The 24326-nt window shown below is 42.7% G+C and overlaps 1 protein-coding gene and 1 long non-coding RNA gene across 2 annotated transcripts in view; both read right to left on the reverse strand.

Moving 5' to 3' along the window:
• Positions 1–2271, reverse strand: part of LOC6493800 (poly(rC)-binding protein 3) — a 52681-nt gene extending 50410 nt beyond the window's left edge. Inside the window, exon 1 of the mRNA XM_032454629.2 lies at positions 2254–2271. The gene's annotated coding sequence lies outside the window, so the exon portion shown is untranslated. The remainder of the gene's footprint in view (positions 1–2253) is intronic.
• Positions 2272–7685: 5414 nt separating this feature from the next.
• LOC116655872 lies at positions 7686–8445 on the reverse strand. The gene is made up of 2 exons (XR_004310958.2): positions 8396–8445; positions 7686–8338 (listed from the first exon to the last, which is right to left on the reverse strand). It is a non-coding gene; the product is annotated as an uncharacterized LOC116655872 (long non-coding RNA).
• Between the last annotated feature and the right edge of the window lie 15881 nt (positions 8446–24326).

Consider the following 24326-nt stretch of genomic DNA (forward strand, 5'->3'; position numbering starts at 1 on the left):
CTCTGGTCAGAGGGGGCGTGGCAATCCATTCAAATGTGGCGTTCTTTGCGACCCGGCTGGCTTTCCTTTGAGTCCTTTGTCAGTGGGTAAAAACGATAAGTGCAGGACTTAATTAAATTTCATTTCTGGCAAAAAAATTGGGCGTAGGGGGATGTTGGCTGGTTCACTAGGTTACGACCGAAGTACGTACGTTACAAGCGAAATGCATTAAGCGCGAGAGTTTTAATTAAATTATTATTAATCTCATTTGACTGCCACTGCCACTGGAGGTTGAGTTCTCTGCTCTTGGTTCGTCGTCGCATCTGCCCTTACATGATAAAAAATCGCATTTCCATAAATAAACAATCCGAAATGATAAAATATTAAGAGCCAGAAACTTTGCCAGAAAGCGTCCCGCAAAGTGTCCTATTTGTGCCAAAAAGTTAACTACCTGCGGTCTGGCTGGCGCTTGAAAGGAGGGGCCTGAAAAGTGACTTCCACAGCACAGCACAGCAATTTGACGTCGAAAATTAGGTCGCCTGAATTTTGAATGAACTCTAATTGTCATGAAATGCGGCTAAAATTGTCAATATACTCGATTGCCACCGAGGGGGATCTGTCACCTGCCTCCCCCGCAAATCGCAACCCACTTAGCCACCACACAATTCCCTCATTATCGATTCGGATTATGCAAATCCGCATTGGACGCTCCATAATCCAGTTGAATTTTTATTGCCTAATGTCGGACGATTTTTTCGAAAACTACAAATTCTTATGGCTGGCCGATTTATTATTTAATGCCTGTCCAGTGCAATATCGATTTCCGCGAACCACTGCCAGGCGTTTGATGGAAAACCTAAACTTATTTGATTCAGAATTCAGTTCAGAAGCACCAAGCCAGCGGCGTAGGGTTTCGATTGAAATTATTCATACGCCCTGTGGGACTGCTTCACTGTTGCAAAATATAGTCATATAGCTAGAGGCTATAATTTTTGAATAGAAAACCTAAAAGAGAGTTACTTTTTTACTACTATGCAGCAGTCATGTCGAAGAAAGTATTAAAGAAGTGTTTGCATTAATTGTCCTTGAATTATTCAACAAAAGTATCTTCAGTTGGTCCATGTGACAGGTTTAGGTGTCTTTTGAGCCTTGCAAGGTTTAGCTTTTCAACAAAAAAGTATCAAGAGATAACTCGACTATATGATACCCGCTACTCCTTGATATACAATAATTAGTATATTCCAGAGCATTAAGTGTCTGTTTCCAGCTCATTAAACACTTGTTGGCCAAACCGGGAAGACAGAATCCTTGTGTTTCCAACCACCTCTGCGGTGTTCAGTATTTCTATGGTTATCTGTAAGCCGTTCACCTTCCTGGAGCTTTGGCTTCTTAGCAAACATTTAAATGCAAATCTATTTAAGTTGGTCTCCTTCAGTGGCTTAGTGGTTTCTAACTGAAATGGCCAAAGCCGTGCTTGAGCAAGAAACGGCAAGTTCATTTAACTAATAGCCAACAATTTATAACTAGCTTGAGTTGCCGTTCCCTTGGTCGTTGCAAGAAGCTTGCGATGACATACAACTAATGGCCTGACCCACCTGGACTGGAACTACGTCCCGCCCCCGATCCTGCCCCGCAAAACTAATCCGCTTAATGTTTTGCCTATCTCCTAAAATATGGCCAGGTCTGCCCCAGGACCCGCAGGATGCGACAGCTTCCTTATGCGTCGGGGTGTGTGCAGGAACTTACTTACACAGTTGATAAGGCAAGAAAGTCCAGAAGCCAAGCACTTGAACTGGCATCGACAACCGACCGACCGACCGAAGGAAAAGAAAACGTCGGCTAAAAATTGAAATAAAAGTGGTGAGTAGTGCGCCGGAAAAACTTTCCAGGGGATAACTTAAATGGCCCCCAAAGACGCTGGGAGATAATAATGCGATAGGCAGTTCGTGATGGCGAATGGGGGGCCCCGATCCAGGACTTGTGTCTACATGTGAGCCTGCTAATTAACTAAATTGAAGGCAAAACTTTTGTCGCTGTGCGTCTCAAAAGAACAAAGCGCCAGAACAATGAGGCGGAGCTGGCTGGGAATCCTAGCCAGCGAAGCAGATAATGGATATGAGCACTTGGGGGTCAGACGACATGGTACCCTCTAAGAGGCGACTGTCTTACTCGATGGGCGAATCACTCAAACTAAGATTAAGTAATGATTCTTGGGTTAAAGGTACTATACCATATGGTATCTGTGGCTACTAGTACCTTACTTGAGTCACTCACCTTTTTTTAAAGACTTTCTTAGCTTCTTGGGATATCTGTAAAATAAAAAAAAGTAAAGTTAAAGAGATTGTCTTGTTTTCTTTTAACTAATTTTATAAATAAAATACATTCATAAGTGTCTCACCACAATTACTCTCAGAATCTATTTATCCTACATAGTATCGATCCAGTATTTTTTTAACAGCCTTATCTCATCATTTCCTTGATTGACTGCCAAGTCCATAACCCGCTAAGCGCCAAGCCAGCCCCATTGTTTCCACATGATGCGTTCGGAAAATATCAAATCAAGCTCCCATTTCCGTTCCGAAAGAACACACCCCAAATTGAATGGCACACACGCACACCACTACCACCCACCGCTCGCTAGAAGGTAGCAGCTGCGAGCGCTTATGGAGCTTAAAGTGAGGCACGCAACGCCCGACCCGAATTTGCCGTTGCATACTTTGCTGCGCCCAGGCTCTGGGATATGGACGGTGTGCATATGTTTTCGCACAAACTCTATATGTTTCAGAATCCTATACCTCCGGCTGCATGTGTGAAAAGTTGGTTTGTGTATTTAATTTCCCACATAATTGTATGCACACAACAGGGAATAGCAGCCTCCAATGTGGGAGGCCATGAAAGCAAACTACCTTGTTCCTGTCCAGAGCTGTAAAGGTCACAACTAAAAACATAAAAATATTTCAGCTGTAGTTTATTCATGGTTTGTATACTTTGGCTTCCTTCATTCATGATATTTACAATTCATTGTGATTTAATGCAAAATGGTCGAGTTCACACAACGCCCCACTGACTTTTCTTCTAATTGAGGAACATTTTTTGGCAAAAATTTAATACTGCAGAAGTAAATAAACATGTGCCTTAAACTATCTGACAAAGGAGCTGCTCTTCTTGTGAAATAATCATAAAATATAAAATATAATATTACATTTTAAATTAATTTTTCTGGCTGACACCCGCCTATTAAGTTATGAAAGGATGTGGACATCAACAATGGCACTTCCTTGGGATCCCTCACCTTATATATTCCTGTTATTGGTGACAAGGACCATTCATAGCCGATGAAAACCGAAACACCTTGAATATTTGATATATCATAACTAGACCTCGGAATTTGCATATTTGCATATTTTTAACGGTTTAAGTTATTTGAATTCTGAAAACACCAAAATTCATTTCAATGAATATATAGTTAAAAACGATCGGCATATTTTTTTTTTTGTGCATATTTGCATAAAATGCATATGCAAAAAATATGCAAAATATATACAGAATATGCAAAATATATGCAAAATATGCTAAATACATGCAAAGGATATACAAAAATATATGATTATTGAAATAAAAATATTTAGTAAAAGCTATTCATAGAGACGCAATAGATTAATATTTGATTGATTATTATTAATAGTTACTAAACCCTTGCAGAGGGTATTATAATTTTGGTCAAAAGTGTGCAACGCAGTGAAGAAGACATCTCCGACCCAATAAAGTGTATATATTCTTGATCAGGATCACTTCCTGAGTCGATATAAGCATGTCCGTCTGCCCGTCTGTTTGTCTGTCCGTCTGTCATTCGGTTTATACGCAAACTAGTCTCTCAGTTTTAATGCTATCGAGTTGAAACTTTGCTCACATCCTTCTTTTCCTTGCAGGTAGTATATAAGTCGGAACGGCCGGGATCGGTCGACTATATCCTATAGCTTCCATATAACTGATTGATCGGAAATGCCATAACTTTGGTGTTTTTTAAGTTAGAAAGATGGCACTTGGAAAAAATAATCTGATTTCCCAAATTTCATTTTCAAACAATTCCATTGCTCTTGACAATGGAAGGCCCCTCGCTTCCAAGGAAGTTCTATTAAAATTCGATTTTATAAATATAAAATCCCGATGTAGTAGATGATTTTCATGAGATCTTTTTCCTGCTCTATGGATTCAGCGTCTTCTGTGTTTAGTATATTAAGAACCTCTGCAATTCCTTCCATGTTATTTGCATAATATGATGCCGCTTTTAACCACGCACCCCATCTGGTTATTAAGGGTTCAGGGGAAAATTCCATATGAATATTTATTTTTGGCATTGCTCGTTACGTTACTTAAATATCAGCTTAAACTCGTTTATTTAAAACCACAAGTGAACACGTAAATCACTTAAACCACTAATTTTATAAATTTACGTTACGTTACCCACATGTTTCATTCCTGGTTTATTAATATTTAAAAAGTTAATGTACCTTTTTTAACGAAATTTAATTGCATATTTTTTGCATATTTTTTGAATAATTTTTGCATATTTATTGCATATCTTTAGCATACTTTTAATATGTATTTAAAATTCTAATATTTGAAAAATGTAATGCCTAAATACAAAATTTGGCGTCAAATGGATAAAAAATGAGAAAATATGCAAATTCCGAGGTCTAATCATAACGTAGAGTTTCAGTTGATTTGAATTAATATCATTGCGATTTGCAAGTTATTCGACACTTTCGTGTAGAGGTGGGCATGGGCTGAATTTTTCGACACGGCCCAACACGACACGACAGCTTAGTTTTTTTAGCACGCACGCACACGCACGGCCAAAAATTTTGCCAACACGGCCCAACACGGCCCAACACGAAAAATAATATTTACATTACAAAAAATTTTTTTTTCTCGAAATTTCTAGAAAATACAAAATTTTTAATGCTTCGTGTTTTGTCGTGTTTTGGAAGGTCGGCACGAAAACGCACGCACGCGTGTTAAATTTTAATTTTCAACACGAACACGCGTGGCCACGCGTGGGCACGCGTGCCACGACGAAAACACGAGCCCATGCCCACCTCTACTTTCGTGTGCCACCTCGCGAACGCCAGTATAAAATAGTTAGTCTCGACATTTAAATTGAATTGAAGAACAATACTGGGTTAAACAATAAACAACTATCAAACAATTATTTAACAATAAACAATTAATTCCAAAGGTTTGTCACGTCACAGCACTTTCAAAACAACAATGAACTGGATACACTTTATACTTCTGACTTCTATTCTAGTCGATTTTCTATAATTTGATCAGAGAACAGGAATTTATATTCTATGCCTACTCTGTTAGATTTTTACACCCGCTACTCGTAGAGCAGAATGGTATATTGCATTCGTATGTAAAGGGAGAAGAAACCACGTCCTAACCCATAGAATATATACAGCCGAGTCGATATAGCTATTACCGTCTGCCCGTACAAACGCGTAGATCTCAGAGACTTCAAGAGGTAGACTATAAGAGGTAGAGCTATACGATTTTCACATATGTAGAGGTAGGAGTCTATGGGATACCCATCATAAGAATCATAGGGATACCTACGTAGATCAAGTTTGTGTCCCCTTTTGCCCTCAAAAATAAAATCTTGATATAGTGCTGGTTCAGAAAACTTTTTTTTAGAGGAGTTCATTCTGCTTCCCTACTAGACTGTTTGAGTTTTTCCCAAAATATACAAAGGTATGCAACAAAATTTTTTTTTGGGGAATCTATACTTTGAAAGGTTAAATAAAGTTTGGGTGGAAATATAAATACCGGGAATCATTAGTCGAAAAATTCGACTATAACCGTCGTTTTAGATAACTCCTGGAAAATGTATTAAAATTTAGGTCAAAAGTGCGCAATCCTATAAAGAAGACAGCTTGTAAAAAATGTATTTTACGAACTGGATAACCTCCTTAGACGGTAAAAGCATGACCGATTCATTGGAAGATATTCATGAATATTTATTATATTCGGAATCTAACGGGTGATAGTCGCCCACACTTCTGCCGCCCTGGCAAAAAGGAACCTCAAAAGCAAATTCAATTAACCCTACAGACCGTAGAGAGCATAAGCAAATACACTCATCCAATACAAATACTAGCACCGAGACAGTCAGACCAAAGTCTCCTCCTGGTAACTCCGATTCTGGCCTTCGCCGGACTGAGGCACGCGCCAACAACTACAAATCCTGCTCCCTGTCACAACTGGCGCCCGAGCCGAGCCTGACGAGTTGCGGGGGGCTGGCCAACCGCAAGGACACAAAGTAACTAATTATCTCGCCTTAACCCCATGCCGAAAGCTCTCCCTGCTGTGTTAACTTAGCACTCCACCCTCCAACCGAGATCCTTCCAAAGTTCTCCCACAGCTTCATCGCACGTGCCTCGGAAATCTAAAAAAAAAAGGAGAGTGGAAAGTGGAAAGCGGCTGTGAGGGAAATTGAATGCAAACTCAATGTGTTTTTCACATTTGAATGGACAATGGGCAGCAGAGGGGGCTACAAAAAATAACTTTAAATGAAATGTGTCAAATGCTGGCACATGCCGCGCCTGGACCGGGGAACTGTTTTTGGGTAAAAAGGGATTCCTTGGGGCTGCAGGTGCCAAAGGGTTGCCAGCGGAAACCGATTCCTGCCTACGGCGGGAGAGGGTCTTCGCCCAGCCATCCCCATCCCGACTGAATGAATATTTATTGATAACAAACTGTGAACATATAACCCCTACTTCCAAGTCTAACATCAATTCCACTTCCACTCGACACAACGACAAACAAGCGAAATTGGATGGGTCTGGTCGAAAACCTTTCATCGGCTCTGCATCTTCCTGCGAGGAAGCTCAAATACGAGTTCATGAGGGACTTTCATCTGCAATCTCGAACTCGCTCGGATGGTTGGATGGATGGATGCCAGCTATTTGGACAGCACTCGTGGCGCGTACACGAAATGAACATGGCTAACTACATCGGGTTGGGTGGGGAAACTGCAGAGACTGGTCTGCCGGAGGAGGATTTTCGCCTTAGCAAATGGCACAAGCCATTGAGCTAACGATCGAAATTGTATCTTGCACGCATATTTTGTATCTGCGACTGGACACTGGAAGAATAGCTATAGAAACAGTCCACTTTACAGGCCACAATAATAAATAAAATTTTAAGTATAGAACAATGTTTAGAACAACAATGGTTATAGGTTTTTGAAGGATTAGTTTCTATTTTGAATATTTAAATATAAGAAGTATAATTGGGAATGAGGAATGATAAGATGTATGATATCCGGTACTATTCGTTTAAGATTTTAACAAATATCCATTATTTTCAATAATTATCTAAATATTTATACATTTTTTTTTTGAGGTTTATAATAGTCTCTGAGATAGTCTCATATTTCGTAAAGAAAAAGGACTAGATTTCGTAATGGAGTAGAACTCATAAATTTTTTGACTTTTGTTTGACGGAAGTTGAAAAAAGTACCGGGTATGTATATAAATTATTCTTTTCATGTCGACATTACACTTTTGTTTAGAATTAAACTCAAGGATATATTGAAACCTCCTTAGAGATAAACTCAAAGCTTTCTCTCAGTGCACTCAGACACTCTCCGACAATCGAAGCTGAAGTCCCGAGCGTTTAACGTCAAATAAAAACCAAGTAAATAATTTAGCAGCCAGAGCAAGAGCCAGGCAAGGCGGAGAAGCTCTCCACGCCAGCGAGGACTTAGAAAAACTTTAGCGTATTTATTTGCAATTTTCGCATTTTAAGCCGATAAAAGGGGACAATGTGTGCGAGTGGGGTGCGAGTGGGAGTGGGAGTGGGCGGTCAAGGGGTGTTGGAGGAATAAAATGACAAGCGTTTGACACAAGCACCGGAATATCCGTCAGTACGGCGACGAAGCGGACGACACCGAGTCCTGCGGAGCAGCAGGAAACTTGGTGAGGGGCACTGTGAAAATGTGTGTCCTGCGTGTGCACTGTTTGCTAGCGTGTTACTGCCACATCCATAATACAAAAGGATGCTTCAGGCAGTCGGGCCCAAGTCGGGCAAGCCGGGCGAGCCGGGCGAGCATCATTTTCCGATGCCATTTTTAGTTGTGTTTCTCGGTTTCCGTTTGTGTATGTCAACTATTCTAATAGCTCTCGCTTGGATGCCCCTCTACAGATAGACACATGTACGCACAGTGAGTGTTTGTGTGATTTACAGTTGCACTGATTGCAAGGATAATGCCAGAGGACTCTCTTCTCCGGCAGGAAGTCTCCGGCCCGCTCGCACTCTTCCATGCCAAGAATGGCCCTGCCAAAGCGGATGTTAACTTAAAGGTATTAAGAAATTGAATCAAAGTGGAAATATTATAAAAAAAAGTACTTACCTATAGAGCAAGATTGGAATCGAGAAAATGTTTACACAATAAAAATAAATTATTGACAAACGAATGCATGTTTAACTTTTTAGATAGAATATGTTCAGACTACAGATCTTATGCCATGGAGTCACTTGAGTTTAAAAGAGAGTACTTAGTACATCCATAAATGGATTGAATTGATAAATTATTACACTAGTTTTTGTCACAGTGTAGTGTGTGTAAAAAGAGTATAGAAAGCGAAGAAAGTAGAAGATGGAGTGGCGGATGCTGCAGTGCATTTGCCGTTGCCTAAGTGCCGCACCGACTTTGAACTATGACGTTGGCTTTTAGTGTATTAAGAAAATGTCAAAGGAGCTGGCAACTCAGGCTCCAGTCGAAACTATACCAGGTGCTTGGCATCTCTCCCTTGCTTGGAAGAAGGCGAAAAGGGGCGGGGAACTAATACATAATAATGCAATTTCGCCCAGGACAACGGCAATGAGAGCGGCGGATTCATTTGGCTTAGACCAAGTGCCAAGTATAATTTAAATTCTCACAAAAAAATCGAGCAAAGTACGGAAAATTAAATGAAAGGAAAAAGGGAAAAGGAAAGCTCGTCGGATTATAATTTTCAGTAGTCATTGGGGCCGGGCTTGTTAGCTTGAATGTGTGCGGCATCAGCGGCACTCAATAAAGAGAATAAATAAAAGCGGGTATACACAGCAAATTCCATAAGCTCGACATAACAATTACAGCCATGTTGGCGCACATTAATGTTGTATAAGGCCCAGAATCCAGGGATCCTGGCCTCAGCTTCTACCTAACTGCAGGTGTGTGTGTGTTAGCCCCAATGTACAACCACTGGCAGTCCCAAGTGTCCTGCCCTGCACTTAATCTCAATTTGATGCCTATGCGTACCCTGTTTCCGGAGAGGGTAGTCTTCGAGGAGTGATGGAAATGAGTCTTACAGGGCTTTTAATAGGTTATTTCTTTGTCATCATAATGCAGAAATTATTCCATCACATCTAGCCTTAAATCCTTTTAAAGAAAATGACAGTTCTGAACTGGGTATCGAGTGTTACATAAACTCGACTTTGTCTTCTTGTTTTATTGTAGATTTTCATATGCATTTTTATTTCGGCCATTACCTACAATCCGCCAACATCGTTCGGCTATGGGCCCGGCCCACACTCCGGAATCGTATATGCCATAAGCGTATTAACGCAATTCAATTTCGGCCTCCCCCAACAATAGGGGGAGTAACTACAGCGATAAGAGTTGGCCGAAACAATGTAGATGGCGCCACCTGCGCAGCCCGGGAGACGCACAGGGAGGAGATCCGGCCAAACCGACCACTATATGTGCTACATGTACATATAATAGAGTTATGGAAAAACTAATTACCCTTTAGTTCAATTGATGCATGGAGGACAAGGTCTAAAAAACAGTCAGATTTTATCAGATTCCACCGGACTTTCACGCCTAAAGTGCTCGCCTGATTGGGAGTAGGGTACCAAACGGTAAACGTATTAACTTCCGTTCACTTTTATAGGCAGAAGCCAAAACACCAACACAGACCACCTGAGCTCGATGATGACCACAGTATGCTCGTATGTATGGACCGCCCTTGGGCGGGTGGAAGGACTAAGGACTGGGTGGAGGACCTGGTCCCGTCCTGGGAGACCTGGGACTCTAGCATGGTTGCCGCTTCTCATGCATGCATATTCCGGGCGAAGGGGTAGAGGGGCGGAACAATTGGATTCTGGCAGTGGCGCCGCCACTGGTGTTGGTGTTTCGTGTGGCACAGTGTACCGACGTTTTTTGTAAGGACTGGGAGCAGCCATCACTTGCCTAAGCACACTGTGCAAAAAAAGGTCAACTAAAGGATTGATTTTGAAAAAGACTTGCAGGAAATCCTTTATTAAATATAGGTTAGAAATACATCTTAAAAATGTATTGAATTGATTGAAGTAAGTAATAACCTAATTTCTCTCAGTGCTTTTGAGGTTGATAGCTGACTCTGGCAGCCAAGAGCCTGCTCAATTTTGCATGGCTACCTTCTTGGTCAACAGATGGATGTCGACCTGTACGTGCAGAGCTCTCGCTGGTTTCCATTTGAGTGTTTTGTTTTCCGGGCCCTCATCCGATCCCGGTCCATCGTCCTCCGTCCGCTTTTGTGGGTCATCGGAGCGAACGCTCACGGACAAAACGAAATGAAAATATTTGTCTGTTGTGCGTTAGAAGTATTCGATTGTGTAAGAATCGGATTGGGCGGTTTTGAATATGTGCGTTGAAAGGGATAGCCGTTGAATCGTGGCCTCTGCATTGAGTGGATAAGAGATTGAGAGCCTTGATCGGCCACTTAGGCCTGAATGAAGTTGACGTAAGTGGGAGGGAGCTGCCTAATCGTTAAATAATGATTTTGAAAAGAGTTAATGCAAATAATTTTAATGTATTGATGGGTGAAGCAGTCTAGATTTTGTACACATTGGAAGTCAGTTCAATAAACTGAATAAAGTCAACATAACTATCAGTTTTGTAGGAGGAAAAGCCTTAAATCAAGATTTAAATCAATTTATGAAAGCTTTCAGCTGGTTAACTCTGATACAAGAGGCATGCCAATGGAGGAGGACATGGAGCAGTGGACTTGCCAACTAAACTTATCAGTTGACTTCCGGTGTGTGTGCCGCAACAAGACAAGACAAGGCACCAGGACAACAACCAATGCCAGTGACAACCGCCCGCCCACTCTCGCAGGACCCTCGCATTCACATTCACATTCACATTCACATGCACTGGGAATGCCAGCCAATATCCTGGACAACATGGCGATACAATGCAAACAATCCCCCGCTCGTTTATTTCCTCCGTTTGGCCATGTAAACCAACTAATGAAACTGTCAACTGGCCACAACAGCCGGGGGAAAGGACTCTGGACGCCGGATCGAAAAGGAAAAGGCAAAGAAGCGGAAGGTATATTCAGCCAGGAGATGGTTGCTTTATCGTCCTGCCTTTCACTTTTTCACTCATCCGCATGCACAGACAAAAATAATTTATAAAAATTTACTCTGATCAAGATTGTGTGTTTTTTTGGAAAGAAAGTACACATTATAAGTACCGGGTATCAGTAAATTATTTGTAAACCTTACTATAAATCTATCCTTATCCTGTAACCATGTATTTTTTTTCTGTGAATGTCCTGACAAGCAACAGGCTGGTCCTTCGGTGCAAGGTGGCTTCATTAAAAGAGCTCGCCACTAAATTGATTGCCAGTCGGCGTTTGATTAGCACTCGAAGGCTTAAAACTTATCAGCACCCGGCCATGAGTGGCCAAGACGGAGGAGCAACTTTTGTTTTGCCAATTTGGGAAATCAATTTGGCCCGGACAATGCCTGGCCAGCCAGGCGATGATTGGAAATTTCCATGTGGTGGCGGTGTTTTTAGCCAGGTCACAATCGGGGGCCCAGTTATTAAGCTGGGACTGAGCAGGGCTCAAGAAAGAGTCGGATATGAAATGGATTTCCAAGCCATTCACACAACTGTGTCCATTATGCACTAGCTACCCAGTATCCAGCTACCCAGTACCCAGTGGGGTGGTGCCAATCCGAAATGTTCCAGTCATTGCCTCAACCATATGGGGTTACATGATGGCGCCCATCCCATTTGCCAGACGATGAAGCAGCAGCTCTGGGAATGAACCGTCTTTTCCTCGCAACCATAATTTCAAATTAGCTCTAGCTCTGGGCATTACTTCCACATTGTAGCAGATTCCTATTATATGAAGACTTTTCCTTAAAGAGCCCTCATCAGGAGAGAATTATATTATATAATTTATGGAGTATGAAGTCATAATTGCAGCTTGGGTTCAAGCAAATCACAGACGGCGTAAAAAAACCAATCTATTTTGTCAGTAAAAAATATACATCAATTTTTTATTTAATTTTTAAATAATTTAAAATGCTTATCGACTTTTTTCTGCGGGGTGGCTTATATTGGTTTTTAAAAAGGCTCCCCATAGTGATTCAAACAAAAAATGACCCACAGGGATAAATCAGATTTAATCGACGGGACCACTTTTTATTCCATTTATTCACCGATTAAGATTAAATAAATATATATTTAAGAGCTTTTATTTACATACTCATATGGTATAGCGTCCGAAGGTAGGATATTTTTGCAGCTTCGGGACAAGGTCCTTGGGAAGGGTGTCCTGCAGTTGCCGTTTTTCCTGGCCACCGGGTTTTTATGGGCTCCGGCTCTGAGAGCATGCAAATTTATGACAGGTGGCACTGCTGGGCCGGCTGGGGTTGTGTTCGCTGGAAACAAAGGTGGGCGAGTTCCGGGGGCGGGGCGGCGGATGTGTGCGGATATGTTTTGCCGCTCGAGTGAGCGCCTGTATGTGCCAGGATTTGTTCTCTGTGCTATGTGTTTTAAAATAAAAGAGTAGCTCTGTGTGTTGGGGGCGAAGAGCCGTTTTTTTGTAGAGTGGTTGAATCTGTCAACACGGTGCCTGACATCCCCCACGCATGGGCTGTGGCACCCACACACACATTCTTATTAGTAGAGTGTGCTATAATGTCGGCGTCGGTGGAGGGGAGCCCGACGAGGGAAGTCCTCCCTGATGAGATCCTGGAGTTGGCGTACAATCTGGCAAGGGTCCCATTCCGCCTGGCAATGTTATACAAACCGCAGGCGATCGCTAAAGGTCTTCCAGAAGGAAGGTTCACTAAAGGTCTTCCAGAAGGAAGGATTCAAAGTAGATAAAACACTGAGAAGCTGGTGCTCTCAGGGCTTGGGCCCCCTTCTAGCATGCATGACGCTGGACCTTCCTCTGAGGACCAAAGTGATAGGGTTTACAGATTATCGATGATCTGTCGTTAGAATGGCAAAAAACACCATAACAGGAGTGGCTAACTACTAACTCTTGATCTCTTCTGATCTCCAGCAGGAAAAAAGTAGTGAAGGCCAGGATAGCAGTGGGTAGCTTCGAGGGGATGTCCTCATGCTGGGTGTCATGCTGGACACGAGGCTCTACTTTAGGGAGCACTTAGAGGAGACCTGCACGAAAGCGGCAAACACCTGCAGTACCTTAGAAAGGATAATGATCAACTCGAGAGGACCCAGGCTGCCCCTGCCTAAGGATTACAGTTCTAGGCAACTAAAACCAAGGCAATCAGAAGAAGGATGGAAAGATCTCTGAGGATCCGAGGAATTTCGCAAATTAACCAGCTCTACGATAGTTCTATATTTTAACAAAAATCCAACATTAATTTCTATAGTACTACTTCTGAATATTCATCAATAATATACCAAAAAAAGATACATTGGCTGTGGGTCAACCCGTTTAAGGGGGGAGGACGAATAATCCTTTCCACTGTTACGGACAAAAATAACTTAATAAAAAAACTTGAGCGCTTGTATGTGGGAGGATTTTTTCTCTGTGCTTCTCTGGCATAAAATAAAAGAGTGGCTTTGTGTGTTGGGGGGGGTGGCGGAGAGTCGGTTTTTTGTTAGAATGGTTGGATCTGTCAACACGGTGCCTGACATCACCCAACATGGGCTGCGGCACACACGGACGCACACGGAAGGCATTTGTTTGCTCATGTTTGTTGCATGTGTTTGACGTTAACGCGACACAATTAAGTCGCTGAAGTACACACACACACACACACACACTCATGCTCCCACTCGCACTCCCACCTGCAGATATGCCGCTACACATACATACACAAGTCAGCCATTACACATTTCAATTTCGAAGTGACGGAGAGAGGGAGAGGCTGCGGGCCGTGCTAAAACCACCTATCTCTCTCCGACACAACTTTCTTAATGAAATTTCAATTAATCTTCGTCTATGGGAGAAAGCGAGTAAAGGACATGCGGGCATGCAAATCACACTCCCCATTGCCATTGCCTCTCCCTCTCTCCCCCTCCGCCTATGGATATCTCCTTTCTATTCTCATGCCTCTTCACTCCCATTTATAATTGAAAGCATTATATGCACACATTTTAATTACACGATTTGAAAGGATTATGATTATGATTGCGATTATGCTGCCACAGAAAAAAGCTCTAAATGGCATCGGGGCGTGGTGGCTGAGCTGATGGGCGGCGCTTTCACTTGTCTGGGCGAAAGTTGCCTCGCAGCGAGGCCACCCAGCGAGGGAGATAGCTGCTCTTGAAGGGAAATCAGGCTCGGCCCGATAACCAAGTGGGCCTTCGAGTGGCCATCATAGTCCTAACCCATGATGTTGGCAACAATGAACGGCACACCTTCAAGCACCTTTGATTTTCCCTGTCAAGTGTTGAGCCCATTTTCAGGCGACCTTAGTTACAAATTCATCATTTTCTCAAAAACTGAAAAAATAAATTGTGATCCAAAGACATTTTCTGAGTTGGTTGGAACAATTTTAGACAAGATGGTATAGGTGATGGAGCGTTAAAAGTTAAAAAGGATAAAAAAAACGCAAAGAAATTAGTTTATTTACCAATTATTTCGAATCCAGAATATTTTCCTAGGTAACCTATAGATCACTGTAATTATTTACACAAAAAATAAATAAATCAACGAAGATAAATATTATGATTTTATGGAAGATTATTTATATCTGAAAATGAAAATTAATATTAAAATAAATTATTATATTGAAGTAGAAACCAAGCACCTTAATCATTATTAATTTTGTTTAAAAAATCACAAAATAATGTTTATGTCTTGATTTTTATTTTTCCGTCCGGAAAATAATCATAATTTTTTCGCTCAAAAATATAAATCACTCGATTCAAGTGTGATTTATTAAATTGATTAATTTTTCTATGTTTGATTATCCTTATATCCCATATATCCTTAGACCAATTCTAAAGGTAAAAATTAATACCATTATAAATTAAACTGCAAATTTTAAACCCCAGTAAGAAAAACCTACATAGAAAAAATATTGAAAATTATCTTTTGTCACTATCCCTATTTTTTAACTATTCCATCAGTTTAAACTTTTTTAGTGCGAATTACTCGCATTCCGCTGGACTTTAATGCATTATCATGTTGCAAGTGCCGGGCCGTGACTCATTGGAAGGAACACTCGTCGTCTAATTGAAAGTTGAAACTGCCATCCGGCAACGCATTGTCATTAAAGCCAGATTTAAGCACACACATGTCTAATTAGCAGCCCATTAGCCAGCTCGTGGATGCAACACAAGGCCCCGGTCCAGCCCCCCTTTTTTTTGCGCCTCTTTTTATAGTTGGTCACGAGGAGTGGATGGGATGGGGTTGTGAGGGGGCACCCGGGATCAATGCTTATCGGAAAAGTGCAGCTGCAGTTGCGGCACATGGCAATGGTGAGAGGAGGGATGGTTGAGGAGCCGGGGAAAATATCGGAGGACCAAAGTTTATTGTTTCAGGCGAGTGAAATAAAATTCACCAGCGAGGAATTGTTGCCGACGAGGAGTCGACCCTCCTTTGGCCAAAATGACATTTTCAGTTCCCCATTGTCCGTCCAACGTATCAATTCAGAGTTTCAGAGTACACTGAGGGAAATAATTTAATTGATAAATGGACTAAGCTCATATCTATTAATTTCCAAGAGACCAGTTTTTGGCTGTGCAGGACGGCGGCTCCCACACTGAGACCGGTGTCCATGGATCGGGAACAGATTCTGAAACAGAAACCGAAGCCGAAAGAGGCCAGAACCAGTGGCTATCCGATAATGTGGTCAATGAATGTCATATGCAAATGCAAAAGCATTACCCCTTTGCTGTTGTTGCCACTGCCACTGCCACTGCTACCGACTGCCACTGCTGGCCGTGTGGCAGTCATTTCCAATTATCGACAAATAAGTGAAGTGAAGAGCTGGCAAAATTGTTGTCATAAAAAATTGCTTGTAAATTCAGCATCCGCGCGCCCAAGGCTGGGGAGAGGACAGCATGGAGGATGGGAAAATTACAAAGGAAAAACCAGGATGTTGGACAGGCTCGACCGGTCGGGCAGGACATCCGGAAGCCGAATCAGGTATGCGCTTAATTTGCATAGATCATTCGAAGGAAAACAGATGAAATGCAATTGCTGGTTGGCAGCTCTCGGAGACTGCTTAACATAAAGGACTTTTGTGATTTTTCAAGTTTGTTATTGTTCTGGGGACATTATGCAGCACACATCCTCGTGCTGGAAGACACACTGGCCATATGGAGATGAGGTCATCCATGGCAGCTTTCGCCTCACAGCGAGCCAAATGAGTTAGCAGCAAGTGGAGCAGAGGATGTGCCGGCAGGACATTGCCAAGTCGATAAACAAAGGAGCAAACTTCGGGCCTGGGCGAGGTCCTGTTCACATGAGCAGACGTTTTAATTTTATCGAATGGACGACAGGCGGCTGGACAACGAAGGACACCGTCCGGCAGGACCCAGTCCGGACCAACCTCGGGCCTCACAATTGAGCACGCTTGGCGGCGCAAATAAGTCCAGTCCAGTCCAGTCCGGTCCAGCACAGCCCTGCCCGGAGTCCAGCTGGAGTGGAGACAATGACAAAACCGTATTGGAAAATGTGGAAAAACCGGCTGAAAGGAAACTCTGTTCCCACATGTGTGTGTGTGTGTGGGGGGGGTGGCTGCCGACGGGGGTTGTATTTTACAAGCCGTTGCTTCTTAATTTAAATATGTTTCAATGCACAAAGCTAAATTAAAATGTATTTATAAAACACAAAGGTGGTGAAAGGGGTGGGATGGAGGACAGGACGGAGGACAGGACGGAGGACCTCTTCTAATGGTTATTTTTATCGTGGCGTGCTTACCTTGCGAGTGCTCAGCCCAGCGTTAAGTACGAAATCCTTTAATAAGGCTCAGCTCGTGTCATCCGCCCGGGCACCCCACCGCATCCCACCTCCCACCTCCTACCTCCTGCCTGTGTGCACTTGCTTCATTTGGCGGCAAGCTCCCGCATCATCTCTCTAAACAGTGTCAACCACGAAGCCAAACCAAAGTCCCGCTTTGCGTCCAAGCAGCCGCACACTTTTGGACACTCCACTCATCCGCGCCCGCAGCGGGCAGCGGGTGGGGCGCCGCATGTCCCCAGGGGTAATTAGCGCGGAACATTTTCCGGAGAAGTGGCAGCCGCCCACTCCCGCCACAACTGTTTTGCGGCGGAAAGTGTGTCGATGGCGAGCTGGGTAAGCAAACGCTTCAGTGAGAATTCCCAAACATTATGAATCTTCAATAAGTAATCGAAATGCTTAAATCCTTCAAATGGTTTCCAGTTATTTAAGGACTTGATCAATAAAATGGGGAAACCTCATCAAGCACGAACCCTTTGATATGAAACTGATGGAATTCAGTGGCGAATGTCTAGTGTAAAGGGAGACTCATTATTCACATGACTTTATTCGCTAGAGTAGTTGCCAATGAACCCTTTTATCGTTCTAGTAATAATTTCAATATCCATGCAGAGAATATTTTAGGGAATTGTCGGATCCAGTCGTCCCACCTTTTGCACCTCGTGTGCAAATATTCGTCATAAAAACATTAATTTGAAGTCCTTAACTCAAGAAACATTTTCCCATTTATGATCCTGTTGGGCCAAGCAGCCACCAAAAGGTGCATTTAAAATAATCATAAAATGCTAAGCTGCAGCTGTTGTTATCAGCATGTTTTCGTCTCTGTTTTGTCTCCCAGTTTCGCATGCGCTTTATTGTTATTTGTAGCGTATGTGCTTTGGGGAGCTTTGGTTGAGCTTCTGCGCAAGCTCTTAGGTTTTTATGACTTGTAATTCGGCATTGTTTTGGACCGGTCGCGGAATTTGTTTTGGGGTTAAATTGACCCATAATAAATTGATTTGTAAAATTGAACCTGGTCTATTAATTCGGCCGCTATCAAAACGCTGATAGCTCAACAGATCCTGCCAAATCTGTGAGCCCGAAGGAAAATTTCTATATCACTAACCTATACATAACCAGGGACTAACCAAACTGTACCAACCAATCTAACTATACTTTCTTTGGGAGGGGATTTCCAGACCAATCGATCCCCCCCCAATAGTTCCATTTGCATGTCGTCGCCGGATAACAAGTCCCGCTGCTATTTCAACGGGTCTAGGATTATCCTAAAGATCCAACACATATGGATGTCATGAAAAAAGTTGAAGGTCCGGTGGTGTTAATCTTTTTCTTGGGAGCCGTTTGGTATGCATGAGAACATCTCTGAAAGAGAGCTTCACTAGAGAGATGGCTCTGCTCTGGAGGTGGCGAAGGCTCTCTTGATGTCCACTGGAGCAGTTCGAGCAGGGAGCCGTTGTGAATAGGGACACAGATACTCTGCCCATCTACCGGGTGCCGTGATCCCATAGATCGGAAGAGGTTTAGATAGGCCTCCATCCTTAACCGAGGATTAAGTCATGACCCGAACAGATTGACTTTCATTCGGTATCCGGCGGAACATGGTTCCAAAGGCGCGCTGATTGACGCATAGCTTCATATCCCAAGCCCAAGGGGGCCAAGAGATTAAGCCAACATGGCAGGTGTTTACGTTAAACCACTCCGACTATCGATGGTCTTGGAAATGGAAATTACCAAAGTAATGATAAACACAGAAAAAATATGAAGAACAATTAGTGATTAAGTTAAGCAAAGGGTTCATAAACCGATTGCTGGTTAGCTGCCGCAACTTGCACTTGAGCAAATTGGACGTGGGGAAATGAGTCCAGAATAGAGAAACCTATGAGACTAACTTTATTAATATAAAAGTTCAAGATTTATAGCTTTTTGCATACATGGAAATTGCTTGGGTGATAAATGAATGGAAAAAAAGCAAAACGTAAAAATGACAAACTAGCAATCTAAAAAGTGTGGACTGTGCTACAATATTTTGTCGATTGCATTAAATTGAAACATCAGCAGTTCTTGCCGCAGTTCGGGATTGTTGATACTGTAGACTGTTGTACATATTTAAAAAAAAGTTAATATCAGAACCCACTAAATTTTTTGGAGTAGTTGTAATGATAGTTTGACGCCAAGCCAAGCCCCTGTTCCAAGCAATAGGGTCTGCGACCATCCTTTCCAGAAATCTCGCCTCAGTAAGCACCTCCCGGGGCTAAACGAGGCCCAGACGAGTTCAATTAACGCAGTCCAGCCACACAGAAGCAGCCCCTCAATTAGCACCGAGTCAACTGCGATCCATGAGTAGCCTAGCCCACCTGCCACGCCCCCCGCCTGGCTGTTGGATAAACTATGGCAGTATGGCAGGAGCAGGAGCAGGAGCAGGAGCAGGACTGGGATGATTTTCCGCAGCAGTTTGTCGGAGCTGCTTTGAGGAATGCGGGCCCTGCACTTGTTCCGATTGTGGTTGCCGGACGTGCAAAGGGCCGGAGTCTGCGTCTGAGGCGGAATTTGGATCTGAACCTGAATCGGACTTGGATAGAACAAGCCGAACAGACGCTTCCGTGGCCGCTTAGGTTAATTTCCCTTTGATGATGGCATGTTTCGCGCGACCATTGAAGCATGCAATGGACTGGCTCACTTCAGCAAACAGAAAAAGCAAAGCAAACCCCAAGCCCAAGCACAAGCAAACAGGGTTGTGGGTGAAGTGAATGAATGCGCGCCTGAATAGTTTACTTCGGCTAGGAAACTTCGGGCCAACTCTCTTCCTGTGCCTGCAATAATTTTCCGCTGCGAAAAAAAAATCAACTTTCAGTGGCTTCATAATAATGAAGCTTATGGCTTCCTTTAACTCGCAATCATTTTCCTTTATTTTGATATTTTTTCGCCGACCATCAGACCATCAGGCCATCAGACCATCAGACCATCGGGCCGAAATGGAGAGCCGTGGAAGAAAAGGCCAGCTCAGCACCCAACAAAATTGAATTAGAGTTGAAATTTAAATGGCCGGAGAGGCACCAAAAGGCAGGCGATGGGGAGGAGTCACGTAGCAGGACTGCCGAGGCTGCTCGTCCTTGTTTGTATATTATTTATTTTAATGATTGTGATTACCCCGAAAGGAAGCCCGCAAACCCAAGCTCAACTGGGCGGAACACAGTTTTCCTTTTTTTCGTTCCTCGTTCCTCGTCTTTGAGCCCCAAAGAGCTGAGCCCAAAAGCGTGCTAGGAAATCATTTGAGAATTGCTTCGGAAAAGTTGAGGAGGAATGGGGCGCATGCCAAAATAATGTTCAAGAGCTTGGATCCGAGGCATGTGAAATATTAAGGGGTAATTTGTCGCCGCAGGGACGGGGAGAAGGGGTAACCCTTACAGAATTGGGATGCAATTTCTTAGCCCGACCAAGGTGGCCAAGAAAAATTACAGGCAACACAGCCGTCAATATCAGAAACCAAGGTTTACATTATAATCGCTGGTACTCAGGTATCAAAAAATGGTTCAATAATTGCGTGATTATTTCTGGTGTAAGTACCAGAGACGATCGAAATTATAGCCCAAGAAATGTGCACTATAGGGGGGCTTCTATAGATACCTCTTTATAGGTATTGTGATTAATTAGGCTAGTAGTGTGGGATTCTGTATTATTTCGATATAGCGTATAATTGAGGATGCTTATAATTGAGATCCAAATCTTCTCTACATTTTAAGAAACTATTATTAACCTTCTTTTAACATTTTCACATATCTATTTTAGGAGTCTGTGATATTTTTAGTCCTTGAGTTCCAGGCATGAACTGTGGCTCTATCGACAATATAATTTTTAAGGATACGGTATAAGGATACAGTTTAAGGATAAGGCATAATTGAGGATTCTGTTGGATCTTCTCTTTAGTTTTTTTAACATTTTTTTGAGAAAATAATTGTACCTCAATTTTCCTTGTATTAGTTAAAATACCAATTTTGCCACAAAACCTCAAAATTATCCTCCTAAAACAGGATGTACATTTTCACAAAACTTGTTTGAAAATATTCGCCTCCCCGAGAGTACCCAGGCAGGAACATTCAACAAATGCTAAATGCCTGCCCTAAAGCTTTTTATGATTACAGACACATCATAAAAACCCAATTTAGACCAGTCACGCCTCCACACCATCGGCAAACAATCCTGGCTCTGCTTCTTGCTGGCACACCCACACCCCATACCACACACCCCATAGACTCCATCCCGCCCCCACTTTCTGACACCATAGATATTGACTGAAATCTCAGCTGCGGAAATATTGAAATCTAAAAAGCAAATAATTTAATTCGCTTAAACTTTCAGCCTGAGTCAGGATCAGGATAACGTGAGGTGGTGGCGCTACACAGACGGGCGAGGGGAATGGGGGGAGGGAGGTCCAGGACGACGGAGGAATAAAGGACCGCATAGACAAGCTCCGTTGCTGTTGCCTTACATCCGGACATTTTGAGAGAGGAACACAAAGACAGGGACGGGGACAGTAACGGAGAGGAGGAGGAAGCCACAGCCGCCATCAAATTTGAATTCGCAAAATGGGAGGCAGGTGGAAAGGGACAGGGTAGCGGGCGGGTTCCGGGCACCGGGGCTGCTTCTGTCACGCATTACCTAGGAGCTGGGGGGTGGAAGCCATCCCCCATCCTCACAAGACACTCAACGTTTTTAGCGCAAGCTGTCAAGGCACAGGACACACAGGACACAGAGTACAGAGAGAGTAGCTGTGCCTGCTTTACACTGAGAAAAATCATAAATTTGTTAGCGAATATTTCAATCTTCAAAGTGGCAGAAATTAGCTACAGAATCAGCTTGAGTGAATAAGTATAAACTAAATAAAATTCAATTTCCGTGCTATTTTGATCATAATTTTTACTAAATATTACTAATTTATAATACTTATTATGAAATTAAAAGAAGGAACTAGTCATGGATGTAAGATAAGAATAAAAATTCATCATAAGCGAACTACTTGTAATCTTATACAGAATTTTTTATAGAATTTTAAACTTTATAAATCGGAATAATGAAACACTCCTATATCCAAAAAATATAATATTAGGCAGAATGGAGAGTTTTAGGCGCATATTAGCATTTTATTTAGGCTTCTAGAACCAATTTATCCATGGACTTATTGAACATCTTCTTATTTTCCCGGAATATATTTTATAATACATCTGTTGGCATTGTGAAATATGAAATACAATGGAACACTTCAACCTCCCTTTTAAAATATATTTCAATCTTTAAATACATTTTCCTCCTGTGTGGCCATGAATGCTGCGTGATTTCCTGGAAGGAGAACACGACAGCGTGTCCATGTCCTTCTCTGCTGTCTCATTTGGTTTCCATTTTTATTTGCCGTGTTACAACCAACACGGAGAATGGAGAACGAGGAACTTGGAGGGTGGCTGGAGGGGATGGGAGAGGGGAAGGACAACAAAGTTGCCGTGAGGCATTTGACGCGTCGCAGAGTTTGCGTCTAAATGCTTTTGGGCCAGCACTTTAGTGGCAGAAGGCGGGGAAGGCGATCCTGAGAACAGAGACGGGTACAGGGGACAGAGTCAGAGTCAGAGGATTTGGATGCCGACGAGAAAGGGAAAGGGGACAAAGGACAGGGATAAGGGCTTGGACGAGGCATTGTTAGGACGTGGACAGGTCCTGCCGATGCTCACTCCCCTGGAGGCCGCTTCACTTGAGCAGATAATTTCCACGGTTGTGTTTTGATAATGATGATGTGAAAATTTTGTTGGTTTAGTTTTTTTTTCGTACTTTTTGGCTGCAAGGGCGGTTTCTGTGGCGGCACCGTGTCAGACCGAGTTGTTGTGATACTTTCTGTCAACACCATTTTGTATAGTTCGCTGTGGTTTGGCCAAAGTTTGGAACGGAAAACCGTTTTCCCAGAAATAACCAACAGAAAATTATCAACAAACTACAAAAAGTTTGAGCAGAGCTGCGTTGATTGGTGGTATCGAGTCCCCTGAAAGTAAATCTCTGTCCAAAGCCTGAAAAAATGTTTATTGCTGCTTGATTTACTTTCATCCGAACACCTCAAGCGAATTCCTCTAATATCAGGTTCGCCCACCTTCATCCCTGTTTCAAGATTCTTGCTGAAAGTTGGTCACCAACCACTCGGGCTGAAGTGTCCCGTCTTGGCCAAAGTCTCCGCTTACATCAGGATATTCCCCATTTTATAGCCACCCAGCTCCCTCCGCCTCCTCCAGTGACGGCTTCGCCGACTTTTGATTACCGTTTGAGGAGCTGCATTCGAAATCAGTTTTAGTTTGCATGTCCTTTGGCGCATAAACGGAATTGAAATTGAATTTTTGGGGTTCTCGGCACTTTGATGTCCCTAAACGAGGATAAACAGCAGGACAAAACACAGGTCACTTAACGGTTTTGGGGCATTTAGGGACATCCAGTTAATGGAGGAGGGAAAGTGCCCTGCTATCTCAGAACTTCTGATTTGTTCCCATTTGACGACTGACTGACTGACTGACTGACTGGGGGTCTGAATGATTGACTGATTGTCTCGCATGCCCTGCCCTCTGACATCCTCCGGCCCTCAGTCCTCGCAGGAGTCACTGGATGCCGGGAGCCGTTTTAGTTCGTCCTGCTAAAAAGCTTTTTCATGATTATCGCAGTTAAGTGTCAATTTTAATCTAGGGACATACCCTCAACATGGCTCTTCCCTAAGTTTTTAGCCGAGTGTTCTTAAAGACATCGAAGGACGAGGCGAAGCTGGGTCGCGGCAAAAAGTTCCCCAGAATAATAAACTCAAAATGTTTTCACTTTTTCTCGTAGAATAGAGTCGGTCATAGTTCCGTAGTTGATAAGATTTTGTACAAACTTATGAAATAGCTTATAAAAGTGGGCTTCAACTATGACAGAGACAAAATTATTGAAGGAATTGGAAATTTATTTAGTCATGTCAGAGTTATTTATTTTGTTATACCAGCTTCAAGTTGGAAAATGTTTAAGACCGGAATACCTTTTATGTTTGAAGATATTGATTTGTGCTTTAAAATTAAAAGGGGGAGTATAAATAAATGGTGATTTTGAAGAAATCTAGCTCAGTCTACCATGTATCCT

This window comes from Drosophila ananassae, chromosome 2R (genome assembly GCF_017639315.1).
Source record: "Drosophila ananassae strain 14024-0371.13 chromosome 2R, ASM1763931v2, whole genome shotgun sequence".
Lineage (NCBI taxonomy): Eukaryota > Metazoa > Arthropoda > Insecta > Diptera > Drosophilidae > Drosophila > Drosophila ananassae.